The 15,000-nt window shown below is 37.9% G+C and overlaps 1 long non-coding RNA gene across 1 annotated transcript; it reads right to left on the bottom strand.

Moving 5' to 3' along the window:
• Positions 1–1,140: 1,140 nt before the first annotated feature.
• On the bottom strand, positions 1,141–10,425 carry LOC138014220 (uncharacterized). Its single transcript, XR_011125272.1, has 3 exons — positions 9,825–10,425; positions 4,066–6,701; positions 1,141–2,422 (listed from the first exon to the last, which is right to left on the bottom strand). It is a non-coding gene; the product is annotated as an uncharacterized lncRNA (long non-coding RNA).
• Between the last annotated feature and the right edge of the window lie 4,575 nt (positions 10,426–15,000).

Here is a 15,000-nt window from a genome sequence, read left to right as displayed (position 1 = left end):
CAAGAAAATGTCTAAATCCGTTGGTATAATGCACAGAGTTCGCTTCTTTCTGTCATCAAACACAAAAATATCTTTGTATTATACCTTAATTTATCCCTAATAACTTCTTGTACTACAGTTTGGTCTTCTACTTATGTAACAAACTTAAATCGCATTTTTCTTCCTCAAAAACGAGCTGTGCGAGCTACGTATGACAAACTCTAATCACCGCCCACCTTCTGCACCTTTATTTGCACAATTGAATATCCTAGATATTTTTAAAGTGAATTCCTTTTATACCGCAAAATTTATGTTTTCCTATCACCATTGTTTGCTCCCCTCGCCCCTTTTAAATTTATTTCTGACTAGTGGTCAAATTTATAATTATGATACCAGATCCTCAGCTCATTTTCGACCTCATACCTGCCGAACTAATATCAAACAATCTTTCGGGGGCCAAAGATATGGAATGCTTTGCCATTATCAGTTACGTCTTCCCCTAGTCTATCTACCTTCAAAAGAAAGCTTTTTGATTTCCTAAGTTAATGGTATGAAACGTCCGACTCTTTAATGTCCTTATAGTCTTGCCACCGTATGTTAATAATAAGCCTCAATACAATGTCTTTACTAGTCCTGCAGTCCTAACACATCTCCGAGGGGACCTCTCACTGTAAGCCCTGGGATTTCCTGAGGTCTCCTCGCCACTTATTATTATTATTATTATTATTATTATTATTCATTGTAAAGTTATGTAAGATTCTAGTTTATTATTTTCTATTATTTTAGTCTATTATTCACTGTAACTTTCTATGAATGTATGTGGTGAATAAATAAATAAATAAATAAATAAATAAATCAATATTCGTCCTGCACGGCACGTATTTTCCTACCTTTTTCTCCCATAATCGACACAACAACAACGAGATATTTAAAGAGGAAAATTCAGGTTTTGATGACAACGTGAGCAATGAAGAGTGACTTATCTATTATCCACCTTCACTTCAAAAACCGTTCGTAAAAATCCAGTCATCTGATAGCCCAAAGTTAGGTTTTGAAGTGACGTTTTTTCCAGCATAACTGTCGTCGTTTCCATATTTTCTACGGTAGGTTCACAGGCTAGTCGCCTGTCGTTGCCAGTCTATTAAGCAATCAAGCATAGTCTAACTTTTCATTACTTTATTATATCTGAAATAGAGACTGTTTTCTTTCTATGAATATACTTAGAGAAATTGAGAAATTGGCTAATATATAAGAAATTTACTTTATATCAATTTTTACCGAGTGTTGCAATTCCAACTGCAGAGCTTTAATGCAGAATGGCAACACTTGAGAGTAGTCTTTCGTATAATTTAGTATATCATGCAAGAGATAGCAAGAACCAAAACAAGTATACAATTCGGAGTCAAACAGGAACAGAACATGCAAATCTTTGGCAGCACAAGACTCAAAACAATAGAGGCAATATTTAACGAAAGATCCGAGCACCAAGTAGGCTTCATTTTGAAGAACCTATTTATGAGAAAAAAAATACAACAACAACAACAAAGGAATTGTTCAAAGAACGAGTGACACTTGATTCTGTAGTTAAGCCAAGATAATGGGGAATTAGCATTCAGCTTCTTCGTTTGGAAAACAGATGTTTTTTTTAATTATCCTGACCCTAACCAAAATACTTATTTCTGCATGTAAACCAAATAAATTACATTGTTACACTGGCTTAATAATGAATTATTATTCCGATTGCTAGCATTTTATCCTTTCTTGTAAAAGGAACTTACTATCTTTCAAACAAGTCCACTCTAAACCATTAAACAACAGGGGCACCAAACGACAATATAGCTCAAAGCCACTTAGACATAGCATTGTTAAACGTATTTTAGTATTTAAAACGGTAGATATAGTCATATTTTTATCCCCTAAAAATTTTTCATCTGTTCGGATTTCCTATCTGAAAGTCTAATGATCCGAAAAGTATAGGGATGAAAATTGCCTTTTCGAAAATTTCAGACAGAAAAAAGGCTCCCGAAAATTCTAGGTGACCTTTTTAGGATAAAAATCCCTTAAAAATGGGCAATTATACCATTTTTCAGATGTTCGAAAATCCTAGGAGAGGCAGGCAAGCAAGAAATTTTACAACAAGTGTTCTGAAAATTCTAGATCTCAAATTGTCTTTCAAACAGATATTTTCCGAAAATTGACATTGGGTGCCCCTGAAACAATGGCCACAGCTTAGTAAATTTTATCTTAGAGTCTCAAATGAAAAACTGTTAGTTGTCCATGGCTCAAGATTTACTTTTTAAAACTAACTCGAACATTCTTACATTTTATCATTCAATTCCCATCTGTGCATAAAATTGTTTCCTTTTGCACAAATCTCGTATTGCAGTCCTAATTCTTTACTGCCACAAACACCACGCTACAGTCGTCACCAACAGAGGACAATCTAGATTGATCAGAAAATAAAAGAAATCAGGACTATTTTTTATTTAGGGTACACTAGGGTTAAATCTATGTTGAGAGCAGTTCCCTACCTAAGAAAAAGTGTCCTACATGTATGTTAAACAAATATGGGTATACTTTGTTGAATCTTTCCAAGATTCCAGTAAAGCATATTGTATTTAGTTTCAGCATTTATTAATTTCTTGCTTCCAGCAAGTGAGGAGACAGTGCAGCGCTAGCAGTGGTTAGGTCACTCGCCTTGAGATCCAGAGATCCCAGCCAGTGAACACTCGTTGAATTTGATTCTGGTAACCCCTGGTTCAACTTCTATGCTGCACTTGTAAATAGCCAATTGGGATGCCTCCGGTCAGTTGGGATTCATAACTACAGTAGTAGTTGTTGTTGTTGTTGGTGTTGTTGCATATCATTTCCTTGAGTGTGATCAGCAAACACCTCAAGAAAGTACACAAAACAAAAAGCCAACCAATCCACATGAACAATTTACCACTCCTAAGAATACTCTGGAAATGTGAGTGCCTCATTTATGAGATGCTCAAAGAAAAGAAAATTAAAAGCGACAAAGGCACATTTGAGTAAACCAAAGGCTCACATAGTAATTTAATTGGCATAAACGTGCTTGTTGTTGTTAAGAAGGCATGTAGATTCCCTCCAAATGTGACAAAAGGGGAGTAGGTCAGCGACATTTCCCAGTTTGTTCTCAAAAGACCAACTGACTCACCTTCCCCCAGATGAAATATTTCGATATACTTATAATCTTTAATCTTTAATGAGTTTACTCCTAAAACAGCAATAACTATACTTGGAGTTAATTATCCACCATTACACCTGTTTCAACAAAGAATTTTCAACCTCTTTTGCGTCAACTAAGGCATCATATTTTGTCCAACACTTTGGAATATTGACACCTGACACCGGAATTCTGATCAGGAAATATTCTGTTGCTTACTTGACGTATCATATCCCATTCTAAACCTTAATAGTTCTCCGTCCTTTGGACTTTGCACTAAAAACGTCTACTTTGATAAGAACTGAAAAACTGTCTGATAGATCTTTTTAAAAAATGTTGATGGTTTCGTCTTCATGTTGTTTACTAATTCCCAAAATTTTACCCCTGATAGTACGGCTACAATCTTGGTTGAGACAATGACATAAATTCACCTTCATTTTTACAAACCCCTGCTTCCTCTCCCACTCCTCTCCCCACTCAGTCAATGTTGCGGAGTATTGTCATATGTTCAACAGTAGATTTCCGACCACGATAAATCAACAGTGGGTTTGGGGGCGGGGACCGGGCAGGTATTAAGAGGAACATTTGGAAAAGTTGTTGGAGTACCAAACATGTTGCTTTGTCTCAACAGGTTTTGTCCGAGATTGAAGGCTTTCGAGATGTCTACTTGCCAGGCCCCCCTCCCTGCGCCCAGTTATTCTATAGCAGTTACCCCTGACTTGCATTTATTTGTTAGGTAAAATTTCATTTTACATCAATTTGACTAACAATTCAGAAGAGACATCCGGTTGCTTTAATTACGCAGAATTCAAAATCTTGATCATTTTGTTCGGAAAACTGTAGTAAGCCACCTTAAGTTTATAAAAAAATATTTTTGTGCTATGGCCCACCTGTCTCACCTAGTACTCGGCATTAGAAGGCTGAACAAAATCACCATTGTCCCCTTTTTCCGTTCGAGTGGTTTCTGCTGCCCCCTTTGATAATCGGCGATAGAGAAAGATGTAATACACACCTTCAAAGAAAAATACAATTGTGGATATGAAACCGCAAATGCCTGAATTTCTCAGGGCACTCTGCCCATACTCCTCTCCTCTGGCGAATGTAATGGCAGAACCGATAAGGAGAGCCAAGGCCGCGAGAAAACAGCCAACAAGACCAATCGCCGGATGGGTCATCGGCGACGGCAGCTTCTCAAACAAGTGAGTTACACGAAGAATCATGTGCAATACAACGAAAATGAACGCAGTCGTCGCCACGAAGATTAAAAACTCGTACTCCGCCCTAAAGCTGATCGGATGAGCCGCCAAGATCGAGAACGTGAGAAGGGTCATGATGGCTTCCACAAGCTTAAGGCATCCTTCCTTTGTTGTGACGATCCAACGAATGTCACAGCAACTACAATCACATGTAACCGTTTTGGTTTTTGTCGTGGTTCCCGTATCGTCCTCGTTCGCCATATTGATCCACCGTCACCAGAGTGAAAAAAGCGACTCCTTTTCCGAACAGGAAGACCTTAGACAGCAATTGTGGTCATTGTTAATCCTGCGCACGATTTTTGCGTCATTAGCGAGCGCACTTGAGCACGAGCACGTGAAAAACGTAAGAGATTTTCTCTCAAACTAAGCCCGATAGCGAAATAAATGCTCCTTTTTTCTTAAACGAGCACGGTGATCCCCGACTTTTTTTCCAGGTATTTGCTAAGAACAGTCTAATAAAAAACATATTTGAAGAAGAAAAAAAGTTTGATAGTAGGACATGAATTAAAGTGTCCAGCAATGACAGCAATTAATAATTAATAATGCAATGTTGCTTGATTTTTCCGTATTTCGATGACCGTATAAACACTTCCGTAGCTCGTTTTCACATCATTCTCAAAAAAAAAAAAAAAAGCAAAAATAAGGACAAAAAGAGCCGCAAGGGTAAAGAAAGGAAAGGTAAGTTTTCCGACACTGTTTACCAGTAATTACGGACTAATAATTACAGGGGGGTTTTGACGGTCTTCCTTGCATTGTCTAGCAATGATAGCAATTAATAATTAATATTGCGAGGGAGCAATGAAGAGTGACTTATTTATTATCCATCCTTACTTCAAAAACCGTTCGTAAAAATCCAGTCATCCGATAGCCCAGAGTTAGGTTTTGAAGTGACGTTTTTGCCAGCATAACTGTCGTCGTTTCCATATTTTCTACGGTAGGTTCACAGGCTAGTCGCCTGTCGTTGCGAGTCTATAAAGCAATCACGCATAGTCTAACTTTTCATTACTTTAATATATCTGAAATATAGATTGTTTTTTCCTCTTTCTATGAATATACTTAGAGAAATTGAGAAATTGGCTAATATATAAGAAATTTACTTTACATCAATTTTTACCGAGTGTTGCAATTCCAACTGCAGAGCTTTGATGCAGAATGGCAACACTTGAGAGTAGTCTTTCGTATAATTTAGTATATCATGCAAGAGATAGCAAGAACCAAAACAAGTATACAATTCGGAGTCAAACAGGAACAGAACATGCAAATCTTTGGCAGCACAAGACTCAAAACAATAGAGGCAATATTTAACGAAAGATCCGAGCACCAAGTAGACTTCATTTTGAAGAACCTATTTATGAGGAAAAAAAATACAACAACAACAACAACAAAGGAATTGTTCAAAGAACGAGTGACACTTGATTCTGTAGTTAAGCCAAGATAATGGGGAATTAGCATTCAGCTTCTTCGTTTGGAAAACAGATGTTTTTTTAATCCTGACCCTAACCAAAATACTTACTTCTGCATGTAAACCAAATAAATTACATTGTTACACTGGCTTAATAATGAATTATTATTCCGATTGCTAGCATTTTATCCTTTCTTGTAAAAGGAACTTACTTATCTTTCAAATATGTCCACTCTAAACCATTAGACAACAGGGGTACCCAACGAGAATATAGCTCAAAACCACTTAGACATAGCACTGTTAAACGTATTTTAGTATTTAAACGGTAGATATAGTCATATTTTTATCCCCTAAAAATTCTTCATCTGTTCAGATTTCCTATCTGAAAGTATAATGATCCGAAAATTATTGGGATTAAAATTACCTTTTCGAAAATTTCAGACAGAAATAAGGCTCCCGAAAATTCTAGGTGATCTTTTTACGGTAAAAATCCCTTAAAAATGGGCAATTATACCATTTTTCAGATGTTCGAAAATCCTAGGAGAGGCACTCAAGCAAGAAATTTTACAACAAGTGTTCTGAAAATTCTAGATCTCAAATTGTCTTTGGAACAGATATTTTCCGAAAATTGACATTGGGTGCCCCTGAAACTGAATGGTCACAGCTTAGCAAATTTTATCTTAGAGTCTCAAATGAAAAACTGCTAGTTGTCCATGGCTCAAGATTTACTTTTTAAAACTAACTCGAACATTCTTACATTTTATCATTCAATTCCCATCTGTGCATAAAATTGTTTCCTTTTGCATAAATCTCGTTGCAGTCGTAATTCTTTACTGGCACAAACACCACGCTACAGTCGTCACCAACAGAGGACAATCTAGATTGATCAGAAAATAAAAGAAATCAGGACTATTTTTTATTTAGGGTACACTAGGGTTAAATCTATGTTGAGAGCAGTTCCCTACCTACGAAAAAGTGTCCTATATGTATGTTAAACAAATATGGGTATACTTTGTTAAATCTTTCCAAGATTCCAGTAAAGCATATTGTATTTACTTTCAGCATTTATTAATTCTTGCTTCCAGCAAGTGAGGAGACAGTGCAGCGCTAGCAGTGGTTAGGCCACTCGCCTTGAGATCCAGAGATCCCAGCTGAACACTCGTTGAATTTGATTCTGGTAACCCCTGGTTCAACTTCTATGCTGCACTTGTAAATAGCCAATTGGGATGCCTCTGGTCAGTTGGGATTCATAACTACAGTAGTAGTTGTTGTTGTTGTTGTCATATCATTTCCTTGAGTGTGATCAGCAAACACCTCAAGAAAGTACACAAAACAAAAAGCCAACCAATCCACATGAACAATTTACCACTCCTAAGAATACCCTGGAAATATGAGTGCCTCATTTACGAGTACTCCCAGTTACGAAAAAGAGGTCTCTAATCACTCAAACACACTCCATTCCAGCAAAACGTTTTACCTAGCACAATCTTTATTTTTCATCCCTCCTCCAATGTATTTCCATACTCTCAATCTTTATAAATGATATGATGTTTGATTATAGGTGACAAGTTATTGCCCAAACGTCACATATTTTTATCGTTGGTCTTTATTCTCAAATGCTTCAATAACTTTTTATTTAAAAAGTTGTCTACTTTTATTATCTGAAAGTTCCTCATGCTGAAGCTGCATACCTAATCAATTGCTGCACACCCACTTGCTTTCCAACGTTTTGAAAGATTACGGACTACATGTAATATTATTATTGTAGGTTGAATTTATTGGTTGTCCACTCTGCTCCAAGAAATTTTTGTCTGAGAACATTGTGGTACCGTTCTTTCAATTTTACCAAACCCTCTGTACAAGATCTATCAAGTCTTTTATGGTCTTTTAAGTTATATAAACAACGTTTTGACAATTGATGAAAATTTAAAGGAAAAAGATATGTTGATTTTACCTTGCAATTGTATGACAAAAGTTCTGTGAGATGATAAAGTTAAATGAAACATTTCATCTAGCGTTAATAACTCAGTTCACTTAGGGAAGATTTATCCATAATTTGTGAGCGTTTTTAATAAAACAATAATTATTATTCCACTTGCGTTTGTTGGCTATGTATCATCTCATCTCCAATGTGTGCTTGTGGAAATATATTAAATGGTTAAATACACTCGATAATGACCTATCCACTGGATAAAGTTATACAGCCTTTGAAGGCTCATTTTGAAATCTGTGAAATTAAAGCAACATGGTGTCTCTTCTGAAGTGTTGGTCACTGCAATTGATCTAAAAGGTAATTTACCTAACAAATAATGCAAACCAGGGGAAAATGCTAAATATAGTGACTGAGCCCCTGGATGCGAGGACTGGAAACTAGACATTTAAAAGGCCTTTTTCTCAAAAACTAGCCATATAACCCCACCTTAAAATTTCCTTAGCATGTAAAAATAATAATGTATAGAAATCACTAGTTAAATCTGTCAGACAGGTTTCTCGCAAATAGCAACAAGGGCTACCAAACAGTTAGTGCAAAGTCTTGCACTTACGAGCCTGTACATCCGTCCGTATAATGTGAACTTCCACAGCAAAGAGAGATAAAAATGGCTGACTGATCCGCTAAGAATGAGACACACGATTTACCCATCTCTCGCCCTTGATGATTTTGGATATCGACCACAGATTATCTTTAGGGGAGTAGGTCAGTGACATATCCCAGTTTGTTCTCAAAAGACCAACTGACTCACTTTCCCCCATATGAAATATTTCTAGATACTTAACCACCATGATACGTGGTCCAACAGAGAATTTGAAGAATTTTCAACCTCTTTTGCATCAAGTAAGGCATCATATTGTGTCCAACACTTTGTAATATTGACATCTGACACCGGAATTTTGATCAGGAAATATTCTGTTGCTTACTTGACGTATCATACCCCATTCTAAACCTTAATAGTTCTCCATCCTTCGGACTTTGCACTAAAAACGTCTACTTTGATAAGAACTGAAAAACTGTCTGATAGATCTTTTTAAAAAATGTTGATGGTTTCGTCTTCATATTGTTTACTAACTCCCAAAATTTTAACCCTGGTCGTACGGCTACAATCTCGGACAAATAAATAAATAAATAAATAAATATTGCTAGTGCTAATCACCCTTACTTGCAGTCGAGGACTGAATTGCGAAGGGCGCAGCTCACGACATCGGGCTGAAAACATACAAAGGCGCCTCTGGCACCCGCTATACAGTCCATGTTTGATGTCCGAGCACAGCACCACAGCTAGATGTCAATTAGCTGTGAGTTGATTTTGATGAGGGAGGAAAACCGAAGTACCCGGAGAAAAACACTCGAGTCAGGTTGAGATTGACTGAAACTCAGCCCACATAACTGTTGAGACAGTGACACAAATTCACCTTCATTTTTACACACCCCTGCTTCCTCTCCCACTCCCCTCCCCACCCAGTCAATGTTGCTGATTATTGTCATATGTTCTGCAGTATATTTCCAACCAAGATAAATCAATATTGAGTTCGGGGGAGGGAAAAGGGCAGCTATTAAGAGGAACATTTGGATAAGTTGTTGGAGTACCAAAAATGTTGCTTTGTCTCATGTTGTTTTGTCACAACTCAGCCCACAAAACTGTTGAGACAGTGACACAAATTCACCTTCATTTTTCCACACCCCTGCTTCCTCTCCCACTCCTCTCCCCACTCAGTCAATGTTGCTGAGTAATGTCATATTTTCTGCAGTATATTTCCTACCAAGATAAATCAACATTGAGTTCGGGGGAGGGGAAAGGGCAGCTATTAAGAAGAACATTTGGATAAGTTGTTGGAGTACCAAAAATGTTGCTTTGTCTCAACAGGTTTTGTCCGAGATTGAAGGCTTTCGAGATGTCTAGTTTCCAGTCCCCCCTCCATGAGCCCAGTTATTATATTTAGCATTTACCCCTGATTTGCATTAAAAAAAATAAAATAAAAAAATATTTTTGTGCTATGGGCCCACCTGTCTCACCTAGTACTCTGCATTAGAAGGCTGAACAAAATCACCATTGTCCTCTCTTTCCGTTCGAGTGGTTTCTGCTGCACGCTTTGATAATCGGCGATAGAGAAAGATGTAATACACACCCTCAAAGAAAAATAAAATTGTGGATATGAAACCGCAAATGCCTGAATTTCTCAGGGCACTGTAGCCATACTCCTCTCCTCTGGCGAATGAAATGGCAGAACCGATAAGGAGAGTCAAGGCCGCGAGAAAACAGCCAACAAGACCAATCGCCGGATGGGTCATCGGCGCCGGCAGCCTCTCAAACGAGTGCGTTACTCGAAGAATCAGTTGCAATACCACGAAAAGGATCGCAGACGTCGACACGAAGATTAAAACCTCGTTCACCGCCGTAAAGCTGATCGGATGAGCCGCCAAGATCGAGAACGTGAGAAGGGTCATGATGGCTTCCACAAGCTTAAGCCATCCTTCCTTTGTTGTGACGATCCAACAAATGTCACAGCAACTACAATCACATGTGACCGTTTTGGCTTTAGTCGTGGTTCCCGTATCGTCCTCGTTCGCCATACTGATCCACCGTCACCAGAGAGTCAAAACAGCAACCTCGTTCCCAGGGTCTTCTCGGTTTTCAATATGGCGGTGGGTCTTGAGAAGACCCTGGCACACAGCAGATCACGTTATCAAGATGGCGGCAAAGAATAAGGTGAGAGAAATCTGGGTACGACAACTGCCAACAAACGAAATGGAGTACGAAGGGGGAGCCCAAAGCTGTAAACTTTGCTTTAAGAAACCAAAAATACGGATGGATGAATGCACGAGCAACGAGAATGCGGTAGATGACAGAGAAATCTTGCTTTTCTTTTCATTTCATGTTATTTTAAACCAATGCAATTTTATAGACGGCTATTATTTCTCGAGGCTGTGATTTTTAAACATTTTGGAAACAGACATTGCACACAGTTTCACCCGTAGCATCACAGACATTTGATTACCTTAAAATCCAGTGAGCTAAGGTTTAATGAAAGCCCTGGTTCTAGCTATTTAGTCACGGAGGTGTGTTCGCTGGCTTCCGTAATGTATAGTTTATATTGCATGTTTATTTTCAATCAATTAAACCTAATTATCTTTAATTTTTCATACACTTGAATGATTATCGGTGTATATGAGCCTTCTGACAACGACTTTCCCCAGTATACATTGACCCAAAGCTATTTTCCTAAAAGGAAGTATTATTATACCACATATATATCTGTGGTACTTCATTTTCACATTGAAACCATTAGATTGTTGTATTATGGTTTTATCTCTCATCTCATCGATTGACTGCAAGTATTGTCATGTCAGTCTAAAATCAGTATTTTAATTGTCTTCTGATTGCCAACAGGGAACCACAGCATGTTTAGTGCCCATATTCTGATTCTTACAACTTGTTATAATTTGTAAATATATTTTGTGGTAAAGTTGACGTAATCAAGCACATGTACATTGTTGAACATGCTATTCCATAGGATTAGCAATCTGCTTCTTGCACTTTTCAAGCTATGAAAAGATCTTTTCCATGTCTTGTCCTACCAGTGAAGACAATGTGATGTCTTGGAATGCTGCTCATGAAATCTGTTGAGCCTAATTAAAAAAGGGCACAATTTGTGCAAGTCCTAAACATAAGCATCTCATCATCTTTAGCAGTTCTTGTCAAATGAGCCCAGGGTTAGGGGTGGATCTTTGCTGTTTTATCAAATTGGCTTTTAATCTGCTGTTTTGGAGGCAGTGACAATGGCACGGTTTGTTTTATTTGCCTCCATTCCTTAAACTACATTTTTGTTTCATTTCATTTACTCAGAAATGAATTGTATCTATTTAGACTTCAGGGTGAACTATTTATACAATGAAGTAGAGTGATCATTCAAAACAGAGTTTGTAATTGAACATCTGAACATCTATGAGACGTAAAAACAAACTTGTGAACATGTGAACCTGAAGTATAGCAAATCATAATGCTGACAAGCATGAAAGTGAACGAAATGGGTCATAAATATGAAGTTTTCACTATCTGAATGATTTTCGGTTATATTAAAGGGATATATTGTTGAAAAATCCAAAGCTATCTCTCTTCATGGTAATAAGTAATGTAAACAATCTTCCCACTGGTGAGTTGTAGTACCGGTAGTAAATTGGGTTTTCCAGGAACCAGTTATTATTTTAAAGCTAGTACTGGTAACTTCCTAGGTTCACATGTACCACAAGTAATGGAAGATTCACAGAAAATGGAATTTGAAATTTTATGCTGTGGCATTTGAAGGAAAATTAGGTATTTGTAGACAAGTATCATTATGTTCTTCTCTTTAATGGTTAATATTCCTTGACAGGCTTCTAACCGTTCAGATAGTTTGCGTCCACATTTTTGTCCTTCTTTGTTGAGAGTTTCAATAGACAAAGCGAAATATATATGACTGACCAAATGACGCACACTACAGTATTTTATCTTTTCTCCTGCCCTTACCATTCCAGAAACAAAACACTATTTATTTTTGTGAAATAGTTTCTTGTTGCTGGTGAAGTTGGAAATTTCCTGTGCTTTGTCACCTTCAGTTTTATTTCCCAATCCCCCTGTCCAGTCTGCAATCTACCCCCACATCACTCGATGTACCACATCTTCAGACAGTAATTAAAATGCCACAACTTGAGCAATGCTAGAGAATATTTTCAAAGCATGTTTTGAAAACGAATAATTCAACTTAAATTATTGGAGTACAAGAAAACTCACAGGAGTGTGATGGTAAAAAAGTAATGTGTACAAAATTAAAGAATACTGTTTAATATACATATTTATATTTTTAAATCAGAAGAAGCAAAAATTGAAGTCGTTAGCAAATTGACAGGTCAATAAGACTATAAGGATAAGCCTTAAAATTATTTTCAAGAATAATAATTATTGTTAAGACTTCACAATCTTAAATAACTCTCTTGGAAAATTACAAGGTGACATGCACTTTGTTTGGGGTGAGGAGATTAATATTTTTTATTAATGAAAGTAAAAGGCAATGATGAAAACCGACCGAGCTAGATCTCTCTGTGCACCACTAGCTGAAGAGTGTGGAAGGGATGGGAAAGAATATGGATTACTGCAGCTGCAGGTATATTGAAATAAAACACAGGCCACATTCCACAGGTGAGTGTACATGTCACCGTGCTGCAGACAAATAAACCACACCAAACGTGTCTGCTACCGCTAATCACTCAACAAAAATGTTGTTTCAGGTCTCGGGGAAACTTTTTGCTTAGTTGTTGATTATTGGAGCAGCGACCTCTAGTCTTGACCTGTATTTAACAGACCCGCCTTCGTTGCAGCTGTCACACGAGTCAACAGAACCACATACAACTGCTAAATCAACCACATCAATAATCTACGAACCCTGTTGCACAATTTTATAATTTGTAACAATCTGACATGGTGCAAACACTGAACAACAGTAACAATACTCGCGTCATGGAATTACAATTGTGAGACGCCAAAATGAACCAAAACGTAAAGGTACGTTCGAAATAAAATCACTTAATTACCGTTGCGTCTTTCAGACACCATTATATCCTTCTATATTCTCGGTTTTCACATGACGTCACGACCGTCATGTTGGTGCCCTAAACAAAAGGCGGCCATGTTGGTGCCCCGACCAAATCCTCTGGGAATTTAACTCTATTATTATGCAAACGCTTCCTTTTGTTTTCGTTGAAAAACATGGCTGTTGATCACGTGAGTGAAAGCCAGCAATTATAGAGCGATCGCTATGCCAGAGGTCGTGAAAAGCCAACGTAGTTTTAATTGGAATCGAGGCCTGATGTAGATCATCGTACAACGTGAAAAAACGGTGAATTATTTTTCACTGTTATGCTTGTTAATTTGCAGCTGCTTCTTACGGAACAGCTACAATTTTGAAAATGATTTAAACACGAATTCTGTTCTTCTTCTGGCTCTCCTCACCACAGGCGGCCCAGAGTCGGAAGGTAAACAATTATAAGGATTTGTATGGGAATCGCGATAACAGACTGAAATAGATATTTACCCGCAAAAGTTCTCAATAAAAAAGCCGCACTTTATTGTCATGGTGAATTTCTTGCTTTTTGTGTGCTTTTTTGCCTGATTGAATGCGATTTAAGCGACTTCTCAAATTCCCGAATCGTCACTCTTCCCTAAATAAAGGAAAGGCTGGCAACTCATTTCTAACTTACCTCAGATCTCGCCGAAAAAATTCACACTTCTCCGGCATCAGTCACGCTCAAACTCCGGCGATGGCTACACGGATAAATTTACTTCCCCTTGACCAAGTTTCAAGGTCCAGCGAGTATCCATTGCTGAGAAACTGCGAAAAATATTCAAATTTTCAAACTCCTTCGAGGCTCGCTAACAACCAATTTGGACACGGCTGGTCAACGGTTCACTGAGCCTCCATACGGTGAGCGCAAACCTACGCAAGTGTACCCATAGTTGGGCAGAGCAAATACCTGCCTGGGGTCATGTTCGAGTTTCTAAATCGGCGAACGATATTAAAATTTCCACACTGAAACCTTAAACACAGCTCCCATCGCTTTGGTTGCCTCGCCGCATGTTATAAATCCGGATTTTCATCGAACTCCGTAAGTACTGAAGCTGTTTGGATGGAGTTTGAAACGCAGTCGAAGGTATTTACTAGTGTATGAAACACAATCCTGTTTTTCATCCGTCAACAACTCACATTATCATGACTGCAGAAGAAATTCATATGAAAAGGTCGCTGCACCTTTTCAGCCTTTTGGACACATTTTTCTGTTGAGAGTCCAGGGAAAATGCCATCGTTGAAATCATCTGTGCTTTGTTTTTGCGCTTCCAGTTGCATTGAAATGTTCAAAGTTATTTCTCACACCGGTGCATCAAGCGATATCGATCGAAAACCAACAATTATTACTCGGAATACCTGAAAGGTATCCGAGTTACAATCTCGCTTGTCTGTTTTTTGGACAGTAGAAATTACGGTGCGGTGATTTCTTTGGCTCAAAGCAATTCACTTAACAAAACTATACTTTTTCCAACAACAACAAAAAAACAGCCGTGGTGTCGAGTGTCATCGGACGAGAGGATTTTTGCACGCGCGAGGCTTCAAGAGTTCGATGAAAATCCGGATTTATAACATGCGGTGGGGCA

The sequence above is a fragment of the Montipora capricornis genome, chromosome 8, assembly GCF_036669925.1.
Source record: "Montipora capricornis isolate CH-2021 chromosome 8, ASM3666992v2, whole genome shotgun sequence".
Taxonomy (NCBI): Eukaryota; Metazoa; Cnidaria; class Anthozoa; order Scleractinia; family Acroporidae; genus Montipora; species Montipora capricornis.
This window is presented reverse-complemented; position numbering and strand designations above follow the sequence as displayed.